This window comes from Atheta coriaria, unplaced genomic scaffold (genome assembly GCF_025399875.1).
Source record: "Atheta coriaria isolate IRGN ID8LTWV9N9 unplaced genomic scaffold, Caltech_Dcor_3.1 hic_scaffold_9_pilon, whole genome shotgun sequence".
Classification (NCBI taxonomy): domain Eukaryota; kingdom Metazoa; phylum Arthropoda; class Insecta; order Coleoptera; family Staphylinidae; genus Dalotia; species Dalotia coriaria.
In genome coordinates, this window is record NW_027045451.1 from 13,353,462 (window position 1) to 13,366,830 (window position 13,369).

General features: G+C 33.2%; 1 long non-coding RNA gene across 4 annotated transcripts; it reads right to left on the minus strand.

The window, feature by feature from the left end:
* Window positions 1–1,323: 1,323 nt before the first annotated feature.
* LOC135798528 (uncharacterized) lies at window positions 1,324–13,086 on the minus strand. 4 transcript variants are annotated; one of them, XR_010549728.1, is made up of 18 exons: window positions 12,804–13,086; window positions 12,639–12,690; window positions 12,474–12,525; window positions 12,309–12,360; window positions 12,145–12,196; window positions 11,980–12,031; window positions 11,815–11,866; window positions 11,650–11,701; window positions 11,485–11,536; window positions 11,320–11,371; window positions 11,155–11,206; window positions 10,990–11,041; window positions 10,825–10,876; window positions 10,660–10,711; window positions 10,495–10,546; window positions 10,330–10,381; window positions 10,165–10,216; window positions 1,324–2,230 (listed from the first exon to the last, which is right to left on the minus strand). It is a non-coding gene; the product is annotated as an uncharacterized lncRNA (long non-coding RNA). The 4 variants fall into 4 exon arrangements; XR_010549729.1 differs by having other exon boundaries at window positions 12,141–12,196; XR_010549731.1 differs by having other exon boundaries at window positions 12,474–12,589.
* Between the last annotated feature and the right edge of the window lie 283 nt (window positions 13,087–13,369).

Genomic DNA, 13,369 nt, shown 5'->3' on the forward strand with positions numbered 1-13,369 from the left:
CTAAAAAAGTTCCAGCAGAAGTGAAAACTTGAAACATTTTTGAATATTTAGAAATGGTTAGGGAATAATTTCACAAGAATTGCTTCATTTATTATTATAAAAATTCGATCATTTATATGGTAAAATATAATATTCATTTATTGTGCTATCGTACACAAACAAGACAATTTATATTACATTAAAAATTTAACACTTCGGAGCTATTACAATTACGACTTTTTCACCATCATTCACGAGAATTGTGTTTGTTTTGTACACAATCTACTGTCTTATCGCTTCCGCCGCGTGGAATGCAAAGCATGAGATTTCCGAGTGTCGTCGTTGAAATCACCTCACATCTCATGCAGCATCTTCTAGTTTAGTTTAGATCGCAGGTTTTGCGCATCTCTTGCTTTCTTATCGAAACTGTCGCGTCGTTGCCTGCTCGGCTACGGCATGCGCTATCGGTGGTTTGCAGCCAGTTTCGCGCCGGTCACTGGTTGATCCAGGCGTGTTTTGACCGACTGTTATTGTTTGTTCGGACTTCTGCTTTCTAAATTTGCATTATATTTGATCATCAATCGACTATTTAATTGTATATACTACAGTAATGTTATTTATTATTTTATTGTACAAAATTGGTAGATATTTGATCGCGTTTCGTGTGCACACTTAAGCAAATTACAAGATTCGGTGTCGGTCGCAAAATGAATCGGAAATATGATGGCCCCAAGATTTATTCCTCATTATCCTTGAGTAAGTAACTTTTAATTCAAAAACACATATTGTATTTTTTCTATGATGTATGAATATTGAATATATTTTTATTAAATCTTATGTTTAATACTTATGTTTCAACTTCTTTTCGGTGCTTTGGTGACTGATGATTTATAATTTTATAATTTATAATTCAATCATATTTTTTATTCTAATTTACGCGACAAACATTTATTGCCTTAATACGTACCACAATGACCGCAAAAGTTTGTCTTTTTTCGGATATTTCAAAACTTTCGGTGGAAAACGGCTTATATTTCGTGAATCCTTCTTGATATTTTTATTTTTTCTTTAACTTCTAATAGCGTAAGAGCGATTTTGGACGTTACACCCTTTGCTCTTCACGAAATTCTGTCCTAACTGCCTTAAAATGGCCGCCAAACTTTGCCTTCTTGTCATTTTTTACAATGTTTGGTGGAAAACAGGTCATATCTCGCGAACCCTTAGTCATATTTTTATTTTTTCTTTGGATTCTTGTAGCGTAAGGATGATTTTGGATAATGCACTACTTTTCCTCCGCGAAATTACGCCCTAACTGCCTTGAAATGGTCGCTAAATTTTGCCCCTTTTTTTATTTTTCACAACTTTCTATAGAAAACGGGTCATATCTCGCAAACCCTTAGTCATATTTTTATTTTTTCTTCAAATTCTTGTAGCATAAGGATGGTTTTGTATGATGCACATTGTGGGTCCAAATAGCAATGCAATTTTTTTATCCGACGGGACGGACTTATGTGTGCAGCATTATGCAAGTTTTAAAAAAATGTCCAACTTTGTAGTTTTATAGTATTCTTGTTCTTTAACTTGACATTTTTTCTTTTGATGTACCAATTTTCATTTTCGAATACCCTGTATATTTGTTTTTCTTGACTTCCTATCTAAAATTGTCCCAATTTGATGTTTCCCATTATTCACATTCTTAAATTTGATATTTTTGTGTTGTATTAATTTTTCTTTTAAAACACCCTATATATTTGTTTAACAGTCCAGCCACTTTTCTTTCCAAAACATGGTTTTTCCTTTGGTTATACCCTGTATATTAATTTTCCGTTGCATTGCGAGATATTGGCGAGATGCTTGGCTACATATGCGCGTATAGGCTAGGGGTATGACTAGTTTCAAAATGTCGACATGAATTTTCGGGCTAAGCACATTTCTCGGACTTGTGGAATGCGTCGCCGAATTTTCTATGTATTTTACTTCTTTTATTGTTTTATATTTCTCAGTTACGAAATGTTAAAAGTGACTATGCCTCCTATATTTTGTGTGTGTCCCTTCTATATTCTATTGTTGAAAAACAGGGTCGAACTTTTTTTATTAAAATTTTTCGGTCGAAGAATAGGATCGATCTTTTTCTGTTGAAATTTTTTTCAGTCGAAAAACAGGGTCGGATTAACTCAAGAAAAAAATGGCTGTGAAAAAACGGACTTCATATTCTTGATCATTGAAAAATTCCTACAAAATGACATATTTCCTGAAAAACGACAAAAATTGCATAAAAAACTTTAAAGAAAAGATTTTCAGCTGATATGGTGATATCCGCGTTCTTCACTCGCTTGTCTGCAGATACATTTGTTTTTATTTCGTTAGTTGTATCTAGGTATATCATTATTTTTAATATCAAAGAGTAGCCGTTTCAAGAAGCGTTATAAAAACATGGTGTGGAAAACTCTTTGTATTTCGTGAACTAATTGACTTTCTTAGAGTTTCTCCACATCAGAATAGAGCTAGAAAGTTCCTCTACATGATGTACACCCTCCAATCTTCCAACTCTTCCGGAAGTGCCCTAAAATGCCCTTCAAAAATAAGCAATTTTAGGAAATTTTAAAAACATGGTGTGGAAAACACCCTGTATCTAGTGAATTAATTGACTTTCTTAGAGTTTCTCCACACCAGAATAGAGTTAGAGAGTTGCTCTCTAACAATTTTAGGAAAATTTGAAAACATGGTGTGGAAAAGACTTTGTATCACGTGAACTAATTGATTTTCTTGAAGTTTCTTAACGTCATGTTAAAGTTCAAGAGACCCTTTACACTATGCATATCTTTTTAACCCTATATACCTTTTGGAAGTGTCTTAAAATTCCATTCGAATATCGCTATTTTTGTCCAATAAATTTCATTTTTTGATCGAATAACAGGGTCGAACTTTTTTTAATAAATTTTTTTCTGTCGAAGAACAGGGTTGAACTTTTTTACATAAAATTTTTTAGGTCAAATTTTTTTGTTAAAATTTTTTCGGTCGAAAAACAGGATCGAATTTTTTTTTCCTAAAATTTTTTCGGTCGATTTTTTTTGTTACAATTTTTTGGTTGAATTTTTTTGTTAAGATTTTTTTCGGTCGAATTTTTTTTGTTAAAAGTTTTTCGGTCGAATTTTTTTGTTAAAAGTTTTTCGGCCAAAAAACAGGGTCGAACTTTTAATTAAAATTTTTCGGTCGAATTTTTTTGTTAAAATTTTTTCGGTGGAAAACAGGATCAAATTTTTAACTTAAATTTTTTTGGTCAATGAACAGGGTCGAACTATTGTGTTAAAATATTTTTCGGTCAAAGAACAGGGTCAAGAACAAAAAGGTCTACGAAAACGAATGCATTTTTCTCTAAAATTGTAAATATAGGGTCTAAACGGTTAATGTTACCTAGTTACTAAAATAAACGATGTAGAATTAAATTATTTATCAGTATCCGATTAAGAATTTAATAAAAATTAATAGTTCCATGCAAAGTACGAGTACAATTTTTCTCATGTTCTGCACTACCACACTGAAAGTATCAGTGTTTATAAACAAACAAGTTTCTTTATCTCCTGTAGTATTGTGCGGTCGCCACGCTGTTGGCTTGCGTACCACGTTAGTTTCATTTGTGTCGTCAGGTGATCTGAACGCATATTTTCTTTGCAATATTTTGAGTTCCTTAATTTTTAGTCGCGTTATTACGTACAGTTTCTAAATGCTCTTTCGATTGTGCGCGAGTGATGTGCGGCGTTCGTTCAGCGCGGATTGTTTATACGCAGAGGTAAAACGTGAGTGATGTTCCGTCGGTCGTCGGATACTCTTTTTGTATCATACGCGTATTTCATATTTATTTCGGATTTTCTTTGACGCGCAAAAATGTATTTTGCATCAAGGTATGTTCTCGCATTTCTTCAGCAATATGAAAATCAAATCCATTATTGACTTAACTTGTTTTTACTTCAACCGCGTGGTCTTTAACCACACAAATAATTTTTGTCTCTGTTTCAATACCTACGTTGATTTGCAATACGTATTGGATACATTGTTCCGTTTTCGTTTAATGTACAAATTAAAAAGATTAAGATTGTCGTGTGCCGTCGGTTGCGTTCTTAATTCTTTGGCGACTTTTTCCGGCTAAACCCATTGCCCACCACTAATAGATACAATATAGATACAATAGATACAATATAATAGATAATAAGAAAGAGAAATCTTTTGCATTTTTTATGATGAAATCAGCTTTTGAAACAATTGGAATTTTTAAATTCTGTTTTTGGATTTTGAAAGATAATTTAATTTTTAATTGATTATTTAAGGGGGTATTCTACTCTAGAGGCATGAATTTCATGTGATTTTTGAAAGGCCGTAAAAAAAATCTATGAAGAGTTTTACCATCCATTTTTTTAACACTTATTTATTAATGTTTTGAGAATACAAAAAAAAAATAAAAATTGAAAAAAGTTCAAAATTTTAAATTCCAGCAGGTGATAAAGTGGGGGGTCCCAAAAAATTGGCACGTGACCGTACCCATGATTTTAGCCCTCCAAGTGATATGAAATGAAAAAAAAAAAAAAGATTGTTAATCTAGAAAAATGTCGCAATGGAATGAACTACGGACAAGTGAAAAAATTTTTTTTTACAAAATGGCGACTGTTTGAAAAAAAAGTGATTTTTTCACCCTTGTTTTTTGATATACTAGATTTTTTTTGAAATATTTAAAATCGGAATTTAGGGATAAGCGTAGTTCATTCTAAAGAAAAGTCTATAAAGAAGACCCTATAAAAATTTCAAGTAAATCGGTTCAGTAGAAGTTGCGAAATCGTGGGTACCGTCTCAAAAAATACAGTTTCGAGAAAAACACGTTTAAAGTTTCGAGTCAATGCGAACCAGTATGGATGCCGCGTCATCAAAACGGCTATATCTCGGAAAATAATTTAAATTTTGAAAAATCCTCTTGTACACGTATTCTTGAATAGTTAAACTTTGAAAATATCAAAAAAAAAATCGATTTTTTGAAATCTCTAGAGTAGAATACCCCCTTAAGTAATTATTTTTCTATCATTGACGGTTTAGGCCCTATATGCAATTTTAATAAAAAAAAAAATTGATTTTACATGCCAAAATGGCTTTAATCTACAATTGTGTTACATGTTTCGGATTTAGAATTTAATATACTCCCAAAAACCAAAAACAGAATTAAAAAATTCCGATTATTACAGAATCTGTATTTGTTAAAATAAAATATAAAAAGGCAAACGATTTCTCTTTTTAATGTCAAATCCAGTTTTCACTAAAATTATAAATAGAGCCTAAACGGTTAATGTTAGCAAAATTTTTAAATCCTATTTTCAGGTTTTGAAAGATATTTTAAATCTTAATTGACTATTTGCAATTTTAATAAAAAAATATTTATACATGCCAATAAGACCTTAATCTGTAATTGTATTACTGGTTTCCGATTCAGAATTTAATCGTAATTAAAAGTTCCACGCATAGTACGAGTACAATTCTTTTCATGTTCTGCTTTACCACACTGGAAGTATCAGTATTTACAAACTAACAAGTTTTCTAATCTTGTGCAATTTTTGTGCGGTTGCCACGCAGTTGGCTTAGTCTCATTTTTGTCGTCGGGTGATCTACACGTAAATTTTGTTTAGAATCATTTGAGTTCCTTTATTTCTCTTCGCGTAATTACGTAATATTTCTAACAATTTTTTCTGTTCCACTGTGCGCGAGTGATGTGTGGTATGTGTTAAGCGCGGATTGAACATACGGAGAGGTAAATCGTATGATTTTCCGTTGGCCGTCGGATACTCCTTTAGAATTGTACGCATATTTCATCGTTGCTACAATGTGCATAATAAAGGTACTTATTGGATAACTTACTGGAAATCACGAAAGCCTAAAAGTAATTTTGCAGGTATGTTCTCGCATTACTTCATCCATATAAAATAGTAAATCCCTTGCGGATGAACTCTACTTGTTTTTACTTCAACCGCGTGGTCTTTACGCACGCCAAATTTTTGTCTATGTTTCAATACCTACCGTTGATTAGCATTACTTATTGAAACATTGTTTCGCTTTTGTTTGATATACGAATTACAATTTAGATTGTCACGTACCGTCGGCTGCGTTTTCGGTGCTCGTTGGAGGCTGCGGCGTTTTTCGGCTCGATCGCTTGTTGTTTTACACTTCGTGTTTTATTTTCGTAATATCTAATCCATCACATTTCCTTGATATCCAGAGGAAATACAGTTTCATCTTAAATGTTCTGAGTTTTGCTGTGTCACTCTTTCTTTCACTCTTCTTTGATTTCCCGTGCAAACTGTCTTCTTCCTATGTCGTCTTGTCAATTGTTTCTATCTCTTTTCTTACTTGAATCTTAATTTTTCTTTTTGTATCACCCGGTATATATATATATATATATATATATATTATCTAGAGGCCGACCGAAATTTCGGTTTCGGCCAGTTTCCCCCAAAAATTGCCCGAATCTTTCGGCCGCGCCGAAACTCACTGTTCGTGAATTGTCGTGCGTCGTTCGGCTAACTTTGCGGCTAATGGCGGTCGTTACTTGCCATCTCAGTTCGTACATAAAACTTAAATTAATATTATATTAAGTATCAAGTGACTAAACGGGGATTTTACTGACGGGATTGATTTTGTATCTAAAAAACGTGGAAAAACTGGCGCTTTGTAGGTAGAAGTTGAAAAATATGTTTATGTAAATTACAGTTTCGGTTTCGGCCGATTTCGGCTAAAAACCAGTTTCGGTCGGACTCTAATTTTATCCCATTTGAATTTTGGATTTTCCTTTAAAATATTGGCATTTTCTCTTTACAACACCCTATATATTAATTTCCTGTGATGTCTTGTGAAAACTTGTTTAAATATAGGTTATCCTGCTTGAACTTTGAATTTTCTCAGAAAATGTTATTATTTACTTTTTGTGACACCCTGTGCATTATTTTCTTTTGATATCACGGGAAAAGTGGTTTAAATATGTTTTCCTACGTGAGCTTTGCATGTTCTCTGAAAATGTTAGTATTTTCTTTTTGAACAACCCTGTATAATAGTTTTCCGTGATTGTCGCGAAAATTGTAGATTGTATGCTAGTGTTCTGTGTTATCTTTTATGACTTTCCTTTCTATTTATTTTCTATCTGCAACACCCTGTATTTTAATTTTCTGTGATATCTTGTAAAAATTAGTCTAAATATATGTTATCCTGCTTGAACTTTGCATTTTCTCAGAAACTGTCATTATTTTCTTTTTGTGACACTCTGTACATTATTTTCATCTGATGTCACGGAAAAAGTGGTTTTAATATATTTTCCTACATGAACTTTGCATGTTCTCTTAAAATGTTAGTATTTTCTTTTTGAAACACCCTGCATAATGGTTTTCCGGGATTGTCGCGAAAATTATATATCAGATGTTAGTGTTTTGTTTTATCCTTTGTGACTTTCTTTTTCTTTAATATTTGTCGTATTTGTAGTATTTGTGGTATTTGCAGGTCGTAAGTCCTGTTTCAATATGGCGGCATGTATTTTGTTGACTTGTAAAATCTAAACATGTATTATATTATATTGCGTTTATTAATAAAGAAATGTTGAGAAATATTATGTCTTATGCTTTGAATGTACCCCTTCTATAATTTCAAGAAGAGTTCCCTCTCTCAGGGGATGATCCCTTCTATAAAAAATGTTAAGGTAACCTGTATGATTTGTGTACTCTATCTTTCATTTCAGCTACAGGTCAGAACTTGTAAGAATATTTCTTAGTGTCACCTCTTTTGAGACGACTTAAAACTTAGAAATATTTTAACAAGACCTTATAAGGATTGTCCTTATAAGGAGTTCCCTCTCTCTGGGGGGTGATCCCCCACCATAAAAATTGTTGATATGCCTGAGAATCCTGGGGATGAAGCGCAGAGACATCGTAGCTGTAGGATGGGCCGGGAGCAATGGACGCATCGAAGCAGTGACTGTCTAACGACACGCGCCAAAAAATTTAAAAATCTGATCCTCCCCTGTTCTCTTTCTTCTATCTCCTATTCTTCTCTCTCTGTTCTTTTCCTTCTATCTTCTCCTATTCTTTACTACTCCTTCTTCTATTTCTCTGTTCTCGTTTCTCCACTCACTTTCTTACTTCTCTTATTGCCTTCATTTGTATTTCAGTTTCTCTTATATTTCGTTGCAATTCATATATGCAACCCAAATTACATCTGATATTTTTATATTTGAGAAAAATGCCTTCTATATCTGAGATTCGATCCGTGTTTGCCAGCATGCCAGCAGGTGCACGTCTCCACTCGACCACCGAGTGTTTTTATCATTAATATTTGATTCTTCTATTTATGTTTCTACTTTATTCAACTTTTTAAAAACAACAACACATGCCTTAGCTATGTTGCACTCACATAAGCTTCATATGAAATATGATTTAAGACGCATATCCTGAAAACGACAAAGAGAATATTACAAAGAAGTAGGAATAAGATTTTAATTTTAAATTGAGTTTTATTAATTATATTTAACAATACATTCTTCTTTCTTTTTTAATAAAACGAACATACGTACGATCCAAGGCATATCCTACGTACCATCGAGCCACAACGCTCTGTTTTCAAACGATACCCACAAAGTAGAATTGTTAGTAGAATTGATGTTACTACTCACTGTAGTAACATTTTGGTAGCATTAGAAAGATACGGAAAATGCCTCATGGACCAAACATGTTTAGTTTACAGAAAATAGCTTCACCACATATTATAACAAACCAAATTAATATAAAATTTAATGAATACGTTCTAAATTGCATCATAAAATCCTTCAACCTGAGTTCGGAACACCACAAATGAGAAGCACAAGCCAACAACCGGGCGGTATTCGACAGTAGACACAAATGTTCGGATAGTCACTCAATAGCAGGTATCACGAGCAATAATTCATTAACGTTCAGCCGCGCTCGCTGAAATACATTGTCGTTCATGCCACTACTAAATGAAAATCACCAGAAACGCGATTAATAGCTACGAAAACAAACTGACGAACAAAACACGTGCTCACGACACCACCGCGCACAACCCACTAAGCAGGAAAGAAAATTATCAGCAGACGTAAACATCTAGTTGGGGACACCAAGTAGATAATTGTAGTATTGTATACTTTTATTATTTATGTATTGGTGTATCATTTTATAATTTTAATACAAAAATTGGTTTTTACATGTCAATAGGGCCTTAATCTATAATTGTGTTACTGCATTCAGAATTTAATTTACTTTCGGAATCCAAAAACAAAATTTAAAAATTAAAGCACAATTCAGAATTTTATTTTGAATCATGTAAAACAATTGGAAAAGCGCAAACAAGTAAAGTCAATAATGGATTTGATTTTCAAACGGCTGAAAATATGCGAGAACATACCTTGATGCAAAATAAATTTTTGTTTTGGTATATCCAATTAATTGTATGGACCTTAATTATGCACATTGTAGAACCGATGAAATACGCGTATAATACAAAAAAAAATAAGACGGCCGACGGAACATCACTCACGTTTTACCTCTGAGTATGTACAATCCGCGTGGTACGAACCCCGCACATCAATCGCGCACAATCGAAGAAACATTTAGCAACTCAAGAATAATTAATAAAATGAGACTAACGTGGTACACAAGCCAACCGCGTGGCGATCGCACAAAAATTGCACGACATAAGAAAACATGTTTGTTTGTTAACACTGACACTTTCAATGTGGTAGTGCAGAATATGAATAGAACTGTACTCGCACTATCCATGGAACTATTAATTTCGATTATATTTTAAATCGGAAACCTGATAGATAATTTAATCCTAAATCGATTATTTTAGTAACTTTTTTTGATAATATTAACCGTTTAAACCATATTTACAATTTTAGAGAAAAATGCATTCGATTTACGGAGACTTTTTGCTCTTGACATAATCGCCAAAAATTCGACTCTGTTCTTCGACCTCAAAAACATTTTAACAAAATAGTTCGACCCTGTTCTTTGACCGAAAAATGTTCATGTAAAAAAATTCGATCCTGCTTTTCGACCGAAAACATTTTAACAAAAAAATTTGACCGAAAAAATTTTAACAAAAAATTCGACCAAAAAATTTCGAATAATAAAGAATTTTAATACTTACAATTTGGTGAAAGAATCGCTGTCCTAGGATATTTCGTTCGCCCGCTACACACCTAAAACAACCAAATATTAGCACATCGAAGCACAAAAATGATATTTTTGCATGTTTCGCGTGTGCTAATCACACAAATTAATTATGAAAATGATAAACAAATCCAATACTTACAATCTGATGAAAGTATCGCTGACCTAAGATATTTCGTTCGGCCACTAGACACCTAAAACAACAAAAAATTAGCACATCGAAGCACAAAAATAACATTTTGGCATGTTTCCCGTGTGCTAATCACACAAATTAATTATGAAGAAGATAAAAAAATTCAATACTTACAATCTGATGAAAGAATCGTTGTCCTAGGACATTTCATTCGCCCGCTAGATACCTAAAGCCACCAAAAATTAGCACATTGAAGCACAAAAATGACATTTTTGCATGTTTCTCGTGTGCTAATCACACAAATTAATTATGAAAATGATAATCAAATTCAATACTTACAATCTGATAAAAGAATCGTTGTCCTCGGACATTTCATTGGCCCGCTAGACACCTAAAACAACCAAAAAATAGCACATCGAAGCACAAAAATAACATTTTGGCATGTTTCCCGTGTGCTAATCACACAAATTAATTATGAAAATGATAAACAAATTCAATACTTACAATCTGATGAAAGAATCGTTGTCCTAGAACACTTCATTCGCCCGCTAGACACCTAAAACAACCAAAAATTAGCACATCAAAGCACAAAAATGACATTTTTGCATGTTTCTCGAGCGTTAATCACACAAATTAATTATGAAAATGATAATCAAATTCAATACTTACAATCTGATGAAAGAATCGTTGTTCTAGGATATTTCGTTCACCCGCTAGACATCTAAAACCGCCAAAAATTAGCACATCGAAGCACAAAAATGACATTTTTGCAGGTTTCCTGTGTGCTAATCACACAAATTAATTATGAAAATGATAATCAAATTCAATACTTACAATCTGATAAAAGAATCGTTGTCCTCGGACATTTCATTGGCCCGCTAGACACCTAAAACAACCAAAAATTAGCACATCGAAGCACAAAAATAACATTTTGGCATGTTTCCCGTGTGCTAATCACACAAATTAATTATGAAAATGATAAACAAATTCAATACTTACAATCTGATGAAAGAATCGTTGTCCTAGAACACTTCATTCGCCCGCTAGACACCTAAAACAACCAAAAATTAGCACATCAAAGCACAAAAATGACATTTTTGCATGTTTCTCGAGCGTTAATCACACAAATTAATTATGAAAATGATAATCAAATTCAATACTTACAATCTGATGAAAGAATCGTTGTCCTAGGATATTTCGTTCGCCCGCTACACACCTAAAACAACCAAATATTAGCACATCGAAGCACAAAAATGACATTTTTGCATGTTTCCCGTGTGCGAATCACACCAATCAATTATGAAAATGATAAACAAATTCAATACTTACAATTTGATGAAAGAATCGTTGTTCTAGGATATTTCGTTCACCTGCTAGACATCTAAAACCGCCAAAAATTAGCACATCGAAGCACAAAAATAACATTTTTGCAGGTTTCCTGTGTGCTAGTCACACAAATTAATTATGAAAATGAAAAACAAATTCAATACTTACATTCTGATGAAAGAATCGTTGTCCTAGGACATTTCATTCGCCCGCTAGACACCTAAAACCGCCAAAAATTAGCACATCGAAGCACAAAAATGACATTTTTGCAGGTTTCCTGTGTGCTAATCACACAAATTAATTATGAAAATGATTAACAAATTCAATACTTACAATCTGATGACCGAAATATTGTCCTAGGACATTTCACTCGCCCGCTAGACACCTAAAACGACCAAATATTAGCACATCGAAGCACAAAAATAACATTTTTGCATGTTTCCCGTGTGCTAATCACACAAAACAACTATGAAAATGATAAACAAATTCAATACCTACAATCTGATGAAAGAATCGTTGTCCTAGGATATTTCGTTCGCCCGCTACACACCTAAAACAACCAAATATTAGCACATCGAAGCACAAAAATGATATTTTTCATGTTTCGCGTGTGCTAATCACACAAATTAATTATGAAAATGATAAACAAATCCAATACTTACAATCTGATGAAAGTATCGCTGACCTAAGATATTTCGTTCGGCCACTAGACACCTAAAACAACAAAAAATTAGCACATCGAAACACAAAAATGTCATTTTTGCATGTTTCCCGTGTGCTAATCACACAAGTTGAATATCAAAATGATAAACAAATTTAATTCTAACAATCTGATGAAAGAATCGCTGACCTAGGATATTTCGTTCGCCCGCTAGACACCTAAAATAACCAAAAATTAGTACATTAAAGCACAAAAATGACATTTTTGCATGTTTTCCGTGTGCTAATCACACAAATTATAAATGAAAATAATAAACAAATTCAATACTTACAATCTGATAAAAGAATCGTTGTCGTAGGATGTTTTGTTTGCCCGCTAGACACCTAAAACCACCAAAAATTAGCACATCGAAGCACAAAAATGACATTTTTGCATGTCTTCCGTGCGCTAATCACACAAATTAATTATGAAAATGATAAACAAATTTAATACTTACAATCTGATGAAAAATTGCTATCCTAGGATATTTCGTTTGCCCGCTAGACACCAAAAACAACTACCTTGGTTGGTAATATTTGTGGGACGGTGGGGGTGGGGGCTGATAGAAGGGGGCGGATAACAGTACGGCACGTACCTTCACACAATTAGAATGTCAGAAATAATCAATTTTTTTAAAATTAATCCCAAAGTACCACCCTGGTAACTGACACTTCAAAATATAGCCGACCCTGTGTATATCAATCACGGCGCGAACGTCCTAAATGCCACTTGAAACTTCAAGTCCGACGGACACGATTGCGCCAAAATTTTAACTATTCTATTGCAATATTTTTTAGAACTGTAATAAAACTTAAAATACAGACAAAAATTATACCTAAAATGGCCTCAGTGTTTTTTTGTTCCTGCAAATTTATATTGACATCTTCCGCAATATCTTTGTACGAGTATACTCGTATATAAATCTCCTGATCGTGTGTATGTGACTAAGCTTCTCCTAAACGACTGGACCGATTTTGATGAAATTTTTTGTGTGTGTTCAGGTGGGTTCGAGAATGGTTTAGA